Source organism: Rana temporaria, chromosome 4 (assembly GCF_905171775.1).
Source record: "Rana temporaria chromosome 4, aRanTem1.1, whole genome shotgun sequence".
NCBI lineage: Eukaryota > Metazoa > Chordata > Amphibia > Anura > Ranidae > Rana > Rana temporaria.
This window is the reverse complement of record NC_053492.1, coordinates 464,739,317-464,748,541: the sequence shown is the minus strand read 5'-3', so window position 1 is coordinate 464,748,541 and position 9,225 is coordinate 464,739,317. Positions and strand designations below refer to the sequence as shown.

Sequence of the window (9,225 nt, the reverse complement as noted above, 5' to 3'; positions counted from 1 at the left end):
CCTGTCTTAGTCTGTAGGGTTCAATATTTAGGTTGGCCCCGCCCTTTGCAGCTATAATAGCTTTAACTCTTCTGGGAAGGCTGTCCACAAGATTTAGGAGTGTGTCTATGGGAATGTTTGACCATTCTTCCAGAAGAGCATTTGTGAGGTCAGGCACTGATGTTGGACGAGAAGGCCTGGCTCACAGTCTGCGCTCTAATTCATCCCAAAGGTGTTATATTGGGTTGAGGTCAGGACTCTGTGCAGACCAGTCATGTCCCTCCACCCCAAACTCGCTCATCCAAGTTTTTACGGACCTTGCTTTGTGCACTGGTGCGCGGTCATATTGGAACAGGAAGGGGCCGTCCCCAAACTGTTCCCACAAAGCTGGGAGCATTTGGCTCCCACTGCTGTCAATCAAATCCAATGACCCAAGGGCAGGGCCGAGTCCTACATTCAGCATCTATGGACGCTGAATGTTGGACTCGGGAGTGCGCCCGCAAGGTAACCCCCTTGGGAGAGCGCTTCTCCTAGGGGGTTATACAATGCGGGGAGGAGCGCGAGATCCACCAAGGGACCCCAGAAGTCGGGGCCACTCTGTGCAAAACTAACTGCACAGTGGAGGCAAGTATGACATGTTTGTTATTTAAAAAATAAAAAAACAAAGCCTTAAAATCCCTTTAAGAGATTCCTTTACTGGAACTAAGAGGCCAAGCCCAATCCCTGAAAAACAACCCCATACCATAATCCCCCTCCACCAAATGATTTCGACCAGCACACAAAGAAAGGTCCATAAAGACATGGATGAGCGCATTTAGGGTGGGGGAACTTGACTGGCCTGCACAGAGTTCTGACCTCAACCCTTCTCGTCCAACATGCCTGACCTCACAAGTGCGCTTCTGGAAAAATGGTCAAACATTCCCAAAGACACACTCCTAAACCTTGTGGACAGCCTTCCCAGAAGATCTGAAGCTTTTAAAGGCTGCAAAGGGCGGGGCCAACTCAATATTGAACACTACAGACAAAGACTGGGATGCCAATAAAGTTCATGTAAAGGCAGGTGTCCCAATACTTTTGACAATGTAGTGTAAGTTATATAATACAGGGGTGATATCACAGCTCTCCAGATATAAGGAGGAGGACAGACTCCTAGCCCCCCACCAAAGTCACCCTGCAGGAGGACAGTCATAGCTCCCATCGGAGTCACCCTGCAGGAGGACAAGGTAATAGCTCCCTTCTTTCTATTTTTTTACCTTTTTTTCCCCGGTGGTATATTGTTCGGTCTGCGATATGGGCGCTGTCACCGGAACCCCTTTCAAGAAAACGGAGCCTTGATGTTTCAGCGGTTTCAGGTCATAAACGTCAAGGAAGGGGCTATATGGTGAATCTGAAAAAAAAAATAAGTGCAACTAAGTGTCTGATAGAGCAAGAAGATGAGAATCTTGTGTTTAATGGAGACCATACACACTTCAATAAATAATCAATTTCTTTTGTGATGGAACAATTTATCTATAGTCGAAAACCCATTCGATCAACATGCCACTCGCAGGGTAAGTGGATTTCAATTGATAGTTAAGACTAGAGGTCGACTGATATATCGACCAATATTTCGCCTTTTTAGAGAAATCGGCATCAGTAAGCACTAATGGGCACCAATGAGGTGGCACTGACAGGCTGAATTGGTAGGCACTAATAAGGTGGCACTGATGGGCTGCACTGATGGGTACTGATGAGGTTGCACTGACAGGCACGAATGGACACTGATAGGCTGCACTGGTGGGCACTTATGAGGTGGCACTGATGGGCACTGAATCTGATGAGGTTGCATTGACAGTCTGCTTTGGTGGGGACTAATGGATACTGATAGGCTGCACTGGTGGGCTGCACTGACGTGGCACTGACAGGCTGAACTCGTGGGCACTAATGAGGTGGCAATGATGGGACACTGATAGACTGCACCCCACCTCTCCACCCTAAACAATAACCTCCTCCCCACCTCTCCACCCTAGATTTTCTGAGATGAAGGGAACATTTTTTTCCCTAAAATATCGGCCGCAAAAATCGGCAACATATATCGGCCGCCCCAATTTTTAAATATCGGCATCGGCCAGGGAAAAACCCATATCGGTTGACCTCTAGTTAAGACAGCCCTCAAAAATTGCACTCGCCTGCTCGCATTTGGCGAGTGGATATTTAGGAGCGAGTGGAGCAGGCAGAAGCAGACCGTATGCTGCTGAGGGAGGAGAAGAGGCGCCCGGTGGATGCTGAGGGGATAACCCCAAACCGTCCTGGCTTGCTGGCAATCTCTGCTCTCCCCCCTCCTCAATGCAGACTCCAATCTCACGATTTTCAACCAGCTTCGCCCTCCGCCTCGGTCTCAGCAGCTCCCCTGGTAAGGAATCCTGCAGCCCCTATGAAATAGTTTTGAGAGACAGCTTTATTGTGAGCGCCAGGGACACAGGGCATATGCCCCACATTTGCTGGTGGGTGTCCCTGTGCTGCAACCGCCTGTATTGCTTTTGTTTCAGTCCAAGGCACCTTCTTTCTCTGACTGTAGCATGGAGCCGAGTGACGTGCAGTGAAACTTCTCCTCGCCTCTGTGCTACAGTCCCGACAGTCAGAGCTCTGAAGAAAAAAAAATAACTAAACAGCACAGTGCCGGCTGCATCCTATATTTCCAAGAGGTGACAGAGCTGCTGGGGGGATTTGTGAGAGTACTGGGGTGGGGGGGGGGGCAGGAATTTGTGAGAGAGCTGGGGTGGGGGGATTTGTGAGAGAGCTGGGGTGGGGGGGATTTGTGAGAGCACTGGGGGGGAATAGTGAGAGCGCTGGGGGGGAATAGTGAGAGCGCTGGGGGGGAATAGTGAGAGCGCTGGGGGAGATTATTGGGAGGGGGGCATTGGTGAGAGAACTGGGGGGGCATTTGTGAGAGAACTGGGGGGGCATTTGTGAGGGAGCTGGGGGGCATTTGTGAGGGAGCTGGGGGGCATTTGTGAGGGAGCTGGGGGGCATTTGTGAGGGAGCTGGGGTGGGGATTTGTGAGAGAGGTGGGGGGGGGGATTTGTGAGAGAGCTGGGTGGGCATTATTGAGAGCGTTGGAAGGGGGGCATTTGCAATTATGGTATACCTATGTATGAGCTGGATAAAATATGATAATTTACAAAGGCGTTTAGGGGCGGGGCAACTGGTGGCGAGTAAATCTTAAGGCCTGGCGAGTAGCTCAGAACCTGACATTTTGAGCCCTGGTTAAGATACAATTGCATCTTAGGATCATAAGTGTATCTCACCCCACGTAGGACTCCCCCGCCCGGCACAGCCAGGTACACTGAATTTCCACAGGTTCCCAGAGTCTGAAAACAGTCCAGCACTTTGTTTTGTTATTTTATTGAGGGGTTAATAACTTGGATGGGGAAATGATGGGATGCCCACTTGACTTCAAAAGCAAACTTCAGGAAAAACTCCTAGTATATACAGTCCTATATAGAGCTCCTTTCCTTCCTCCAGCACTTGCTTACAGAATCATCAGCAGTGTCACTCTGTAAAAGTCTATAGCAATGGCCCCTTGCAGGCAGAGACTCGCAGCCTCTATACTTGTGGAATGTAGAGTGACACCACTAAAACATTTAGTACGCCTTCCTCCTGTGGTCACTGGTCCCAGCACCACCCCTGCCAGCCCTCCTGGCTGCAGCAGCCATTTTTACTAGCCCCCCCTCCACAGTCCTTGCAGACTGCTCACTCACCTGCTGTCCTCTCCCTGTGCCTCCAGGAAGGATTTCTTCCGTGAGTTGTAGAGGGTTCCTCCAGCACCCAAGCCCCAGGTCACACCCCCCCCCCCAGACTAGGGGACACCCTCAAGGGCCAATTACAACCCCCTCAGCACTCCATCTCCATCTTCCACCCGACTGCCCCTGTTGGCATGACCCATTAGTATTTAAGAGGTGCCTGCCCCCTGCCAACCCATTTTGCTGGGGATTGGCTGGGGCCCTCATCAATACTCCAAGCAGCTCCTCCTAGACTCCAACCTCTACTTCTACTTCTAGAAGCTTCTCCAAGGTTCCAGAAAGCAGGGGGGGTACCAGAGTGGTGGTTGCTGAGAAATCCAGACTCTCTGGGTCACTCAAACCTGACACAGATTCAACCCAGCCCTGGCTCTAAGCCAGGCTAAATTTTCCTACACTAACAATTAAAGGGGTTGTAAACCTTTGTTTTTTCACCTTAAGACATCCTATGCCTTAAGGTGAAAAAAAAACACCTCGCAGTGTCCGGCCCCCCAGACCCCCGTTTTACTTGCCTGAGCCCCGAAATGTTGTGAGCGTGTCCCCACCATTGCTCTCTCCACGGCTTCCTGGCTCTTGATTGGATAGTACCACCACCCCTCCCTTTAGAATGTAAGCTCTACGAGCAGGGTCCTCCTGTACCATATGTATTGAACTATACTGTAATTGTTATATCCCCCCATACATTGTAAAGTGCTGCGTAAACTGTTGGCACTATATAAATTGTGTATAATAATAATAGCAGCAGCAGCGCAGCCATTGGTTCCCACTGCTGTAAATCAAATCCAATGACGTGGGTGCTGGGGGGCAGGGCAGAGTCATACATTCAGCGGCTATGCACGCCAAATGAATGACTTGGGAGCGTGTCCGCAAGGTAACCCCCTCGGTAGAGAGCTTCCCAGAGGGGGTCATCTAATGCGGGGAGGAGCCGCAAGAGCCGCCGTGGGACCCCAGAACAGGTGGATCAGGGCCACTCTGTGCAAAACGAAAGGCACAGTGGAGGTAAGTATGACATGTTTGTTTTAAAAAAAAAAAAAAACACACAAACCTTTAGTGTCACTTCCCACCTGGCCGATAGCACAATGACGGCCAGGCGGTGGTCATATGACAATATAACAGCCGACACCCACTGTGAGGGGTGCGCATCAGTCTGACACATAACTACACCAAACTTGGTAAAGAGCTGACTGAGGTTCTTTACCATGTGATCAGCGGTGTCCAATCACGGCTGATCACGATGTAAACAGGAAGAGCCGTTAATCGTCTGACGTGGGGGTTTGTGATGATTGTTTGTCAGCGCAGGGCCCCCTCGGATGCCCGCCCAGGACCACCAGGGATTACCATTAGGGTTGTCCCGATACCACTTTTTTGAGACCGAGTACAAGTACCGATACTTTTTTTCCAAGCACTCGCCGATACCGAATACCGATACTTTTTTTCAATGTCATGTGACAGTATTTTTTTTTTTTTACAGTGATTTTTTTGGGGTTTTTTTGTGTTTTTTTGGGGGGGGGGGTGGATTGTCTGTGGTTTTTTTTATTTTTTTTTTTACATTTTATTTATTTTTGGAGAGATATCAGGGGTCTTAAGAGACCTCTGACATCTCCCCTTTGAGGCCCCGTACTCACGACCAAACATGTCTGCTGAAACGCGGACCAGTTTCAGCAAACATGTTTGGCCGTGTGTAGGCCCGATCGGACCATTTTCGGGCGGATCGGACAGGTTTCCAGCCCTGTACAGACCTACCGTACATGTCCTGCCGCCCGCCATCCCTCGCATGCGTCGAATGACTTTGACGCATGCGTGGAAGCCTTTTAAAGGCAGGCCGCCCACGTCGCCGCGTCATTGTCGCGGCGACACCGCGTCATCGACGCGGCGACACCGCGGACACGCCCCGCGTATTGTTTACGCTCGGACCTCTGTTCGATGGTGTGTACGGCCATCGAACAGAAGTCCCCGGGCAGTCCCCGGGCAGACATGTCTGATGAAAACGGTCCGCGGATCGGTTTCATCGGACATGTTTGATCGTGAGTACTCGGCCTACGACAGAGAAAGGCACTAGGGACACAGATTCCCCAGTCCCTTTCTCTGCAGCTTCAGCTAAGAATGGAGAGAAGCTCCTCTCCATTCATAAACTGAAGCATCGTAAACACAGTGATCACTGACTCTGTTCATTCTGAAAAGGTAGGAGCCGGATTTAGCGGCTCCTACCTCCGCTCACCGTCCTGACAAATTGAGGGGGGAGAGAGGACAGCACGGAACACGGGGGGAGAGAGGACAGTGAGGAACACGGAGGAAAGAGAGCACAGCACGGAACGCGGGGGAAAGAGAGCACAGCACGGAACGCGGGGGAAAGAGAGCACAGCACGGAACGCGGGGGAAAGAGAGCACAGCACGGAACGCGGAGGAAAGAGAGCACAGCACGGAACGCGGGGGAAAGAGAGCACAGCACGGAATGCGGGGGAAAGAGAGCACAGCACGGAACGCGGGGGAAAGAGAGCACAGCACGGAACGAGGGGGAAAGAGAGCACAGCACGGAACGCGGGGGAAAGAGAGCACAGCACGGAACGCGGGGGAAATAGCACAGCACGGGGGAAAGAGAGCACAGCACGGAACACGGGGTGAAAAAGAGCACAGCACGGAACACGGGGGAAAGAGAGCACAGCACGGAACACGGGGGAAAGAGAGCACAGCACGGAACACGGGGGAAAGAGAGCACAGCACGGAACACGGGGGAAAGAGAGCACAGGGGGACCAGGAGGGAACAGTGATAAGGGGGACCAGGAGTTAACAGTATTAGGGGGACCAGGAGGGAACGGCAATAAGGGGGGACCAGGAGGGAACAGCGATAAGGGGGGACAAGGAGGGAACAGTATTAGGGGGACCAGGAGGGAACAGTGATAGGGGGACCAGGGGGGAACAGTGATAAGGGGGACCAGGGGGGAACAGTGATAAGGGGGACCAGGAGGGAACAGCGATAAGGGGGGGACCAGCGATAAGGGGGGACCAGGAGGGAACAGTATTAGGGGAGACCAGGAGGGAACAGTGATAGGGGGGACCAGGAGGGAACAGTGATAAGGGGGACCAGGAGGGAACAGCGATAAGGGGGGACCAGGAGGGAACAGTATTAGGGGGGACCAGCGATAAGGGGGGACCAGGAGGGAACAGTATTAGGGGGGACCAGGAGGGAACGGCGATAAGGGGGGACCAGGAGGGAACAGCGATAAGGGGGGACCAGGAGGGAACAGTATTAGGGGAGACCAGGAGGGAACGGCGATAAGGGGGGACCAGGAGGGAACAGTATTAGGGGAGACCAGGAGGGAACGGCGATAAGGGGGGACCAGGAGGGAACAGCGATAAGGGGGGACCATGAGGGAACAGTATTAGGGGAGACCAGGAGGGAACGGCGATAAGGGGGGACCAGGAGGGAACAGTATTAGGGGGGACCAGGAGGGAACAGTGATAGGGGGACCAGGGGGGAATAGTGATAAGGGGGGGACCAGCGATAAGGGGGGACCAGGAGGGAACAGTATTAGGGGGACCAGGAGGGAACAGCGATAAGGGGGGACCAGGAGGGAACAGTATTAGGGGGGACCAGGAGGGAACAGTATTAGGGGGACCAGGAGGGAACAGCGATAAGGGGGGACCAGGAGGGAACAGCGATAAGGGGGGACCAGGAGGGAACAGTGATAAGGGGGGACAAGCGATAAGGGGGGACAAGGAGGGAACAGTATTAGGTGGACCAGGAGGGAACAGCGATAAGGGGGGACCAGGAGGGAACAGCGATAAGGGGGGACAAGCGATAAGGGGGGACAAGGAGGGAACAGTATTAGGGGGGACCAGGAGGGAACAGTATTAGGGGGGACCAGGAGGGAACAGTATTAGGGGGGACCAGGAGGGAACAGTATTAGGTGGACCAGGAGGGAACAGCGATAAGGGGGGACCAGGAGGGAACAGTATTAGGGGGGACCAGGAGGGAACAGTGATAGGGGGACCAGGGGGGAATAGTGATAAGGGGGGGACCAGCGATAAGGGGGGACCAGGAGGGAACAGTATTAGGGGGACCAGGAGGGAACAGCGATAAGGGGGGACCAGGAGGGAACAGTATTAGGGGGACCAGGAGGGAACAGCGATAAGGGGGGACCAGGAGGGAACAGTATTAGGGGGGACCAGGAGCGAACAGCGATAAGGGGGGACCAGGAGGGAACAGCGATAAGGGGGGACCAGGAGGGAACAGTATTAGGGGGGATCAGGAGGGAACTGTGATAGGGGGACCAGGGGGGAACAGTGATAGGGGGGACCAGGAGGGAACAGTGATAGGGGGGACCAGGAGGGAACAGTGATAAGGGGGGACAAGGAGGGAACAGTATTAGAGGGGACCAGGAGCGAACAGCGATAAGGGGGGACCAGGAGGGAACAGCGATAAGGGGGGACAAGGAGGGAACAGTATTAGAGGGGACCAGGAGCGAACAGCGATAAGGGGGGACCAGGAAGGAACAGCGATAAGGGGGGACCAGGAGGGAACAGCGATAAGGGGGGACAAGCGATAAGGGGGACAAGGAGCGAACAGTATTAGGGGGGACCAGGAGGGAACTGTGATAGGGGGACCAGGAGGGAACTGTGATAGGGGGGACCAGGAGGGAACAGTGATAGGGGGGACCAGGAGGGAACAGCGATAAGGGGGGACCAGGAGGGAACAGCGATAAGGGGGGGACCAGCGATAAGGGGGGACCAGGAGGGAACAGTATTAGGGGGACTAGGAGGGAACAGTGATAGGGGGGACCAGGAGGGAACAGAGATAAGGGGGGACCAGGAGGGAACAGTATTAGGGGGACCAGGAGGGAACAGTGATAGGGGGACCAGGAGGGAACAGTGATAGGGGGGACCAGGAGGGAACAGTGATAGGGGGGACCAGGAGGGAACAGTGATAGGGGGGACCAGGAGGGAACAGTATTAGGGGGGACTGTGACGGTATTGGTATGATATCCCCGTCAACGTTCCCTTCTTCCCATAACGAAAATCACCCCAATATTCCACGAGAAGGAATATCCCTGGAGTCGCCCAGAAAGCCACACATGCCAAGCTTACTGCTGGAACAACACAGACTTTAATGGTTTTTCTTCTCAGCTTTTTATACAGTCCAAGACATTGAAGCAACAATGAAATCTCCACCCCCCCTAATCACACACTAAGGCTAATTACTAAAACATTCCAGACAGGTCGGCACCGACCGACAATTATCATGTCTAATCACTGCACATTCCTTAAACAACAAACCACCTTCACACACTGAGTTTCCTAAGCAGACGTTTCGTCTGTATCCAGTTTGACACCTATTAACACCTCTGAGAATCACTAGGTTGTAGACAGGGTTATCACACAATTAAAGGCCTTTCAAAAGCTAGCCTTATTTAACATATGAACAGTGTTCACAGAGAGAGATGAATCACACATGAAACACCTGTTACCT

At 52.9% G+C, this 9,225-nt stretch overlaps 1 long non-coding RNA gene across 1 annotated transcript in view; it reads right to left on the bottom strand.

The window, feature by feature from the left end:
- Window positions 1–1,243: 1,243 nt before the first annotated feature.
- Window positions 1,244–9,225, bottom strand: part of LOC120938041 — a 51,616-nt gene continuing 43,634 nt past the window's right edge. The window contains exon 3 of the long non-coding RNA XR_005748777.1: window positions 1,244–1,366. This is a non-coding gene — a long non-coding RNA (uncharacterized LOC120938041). The remainder of the gene's footprint in view (window positions 1,367–9,225) is intronic.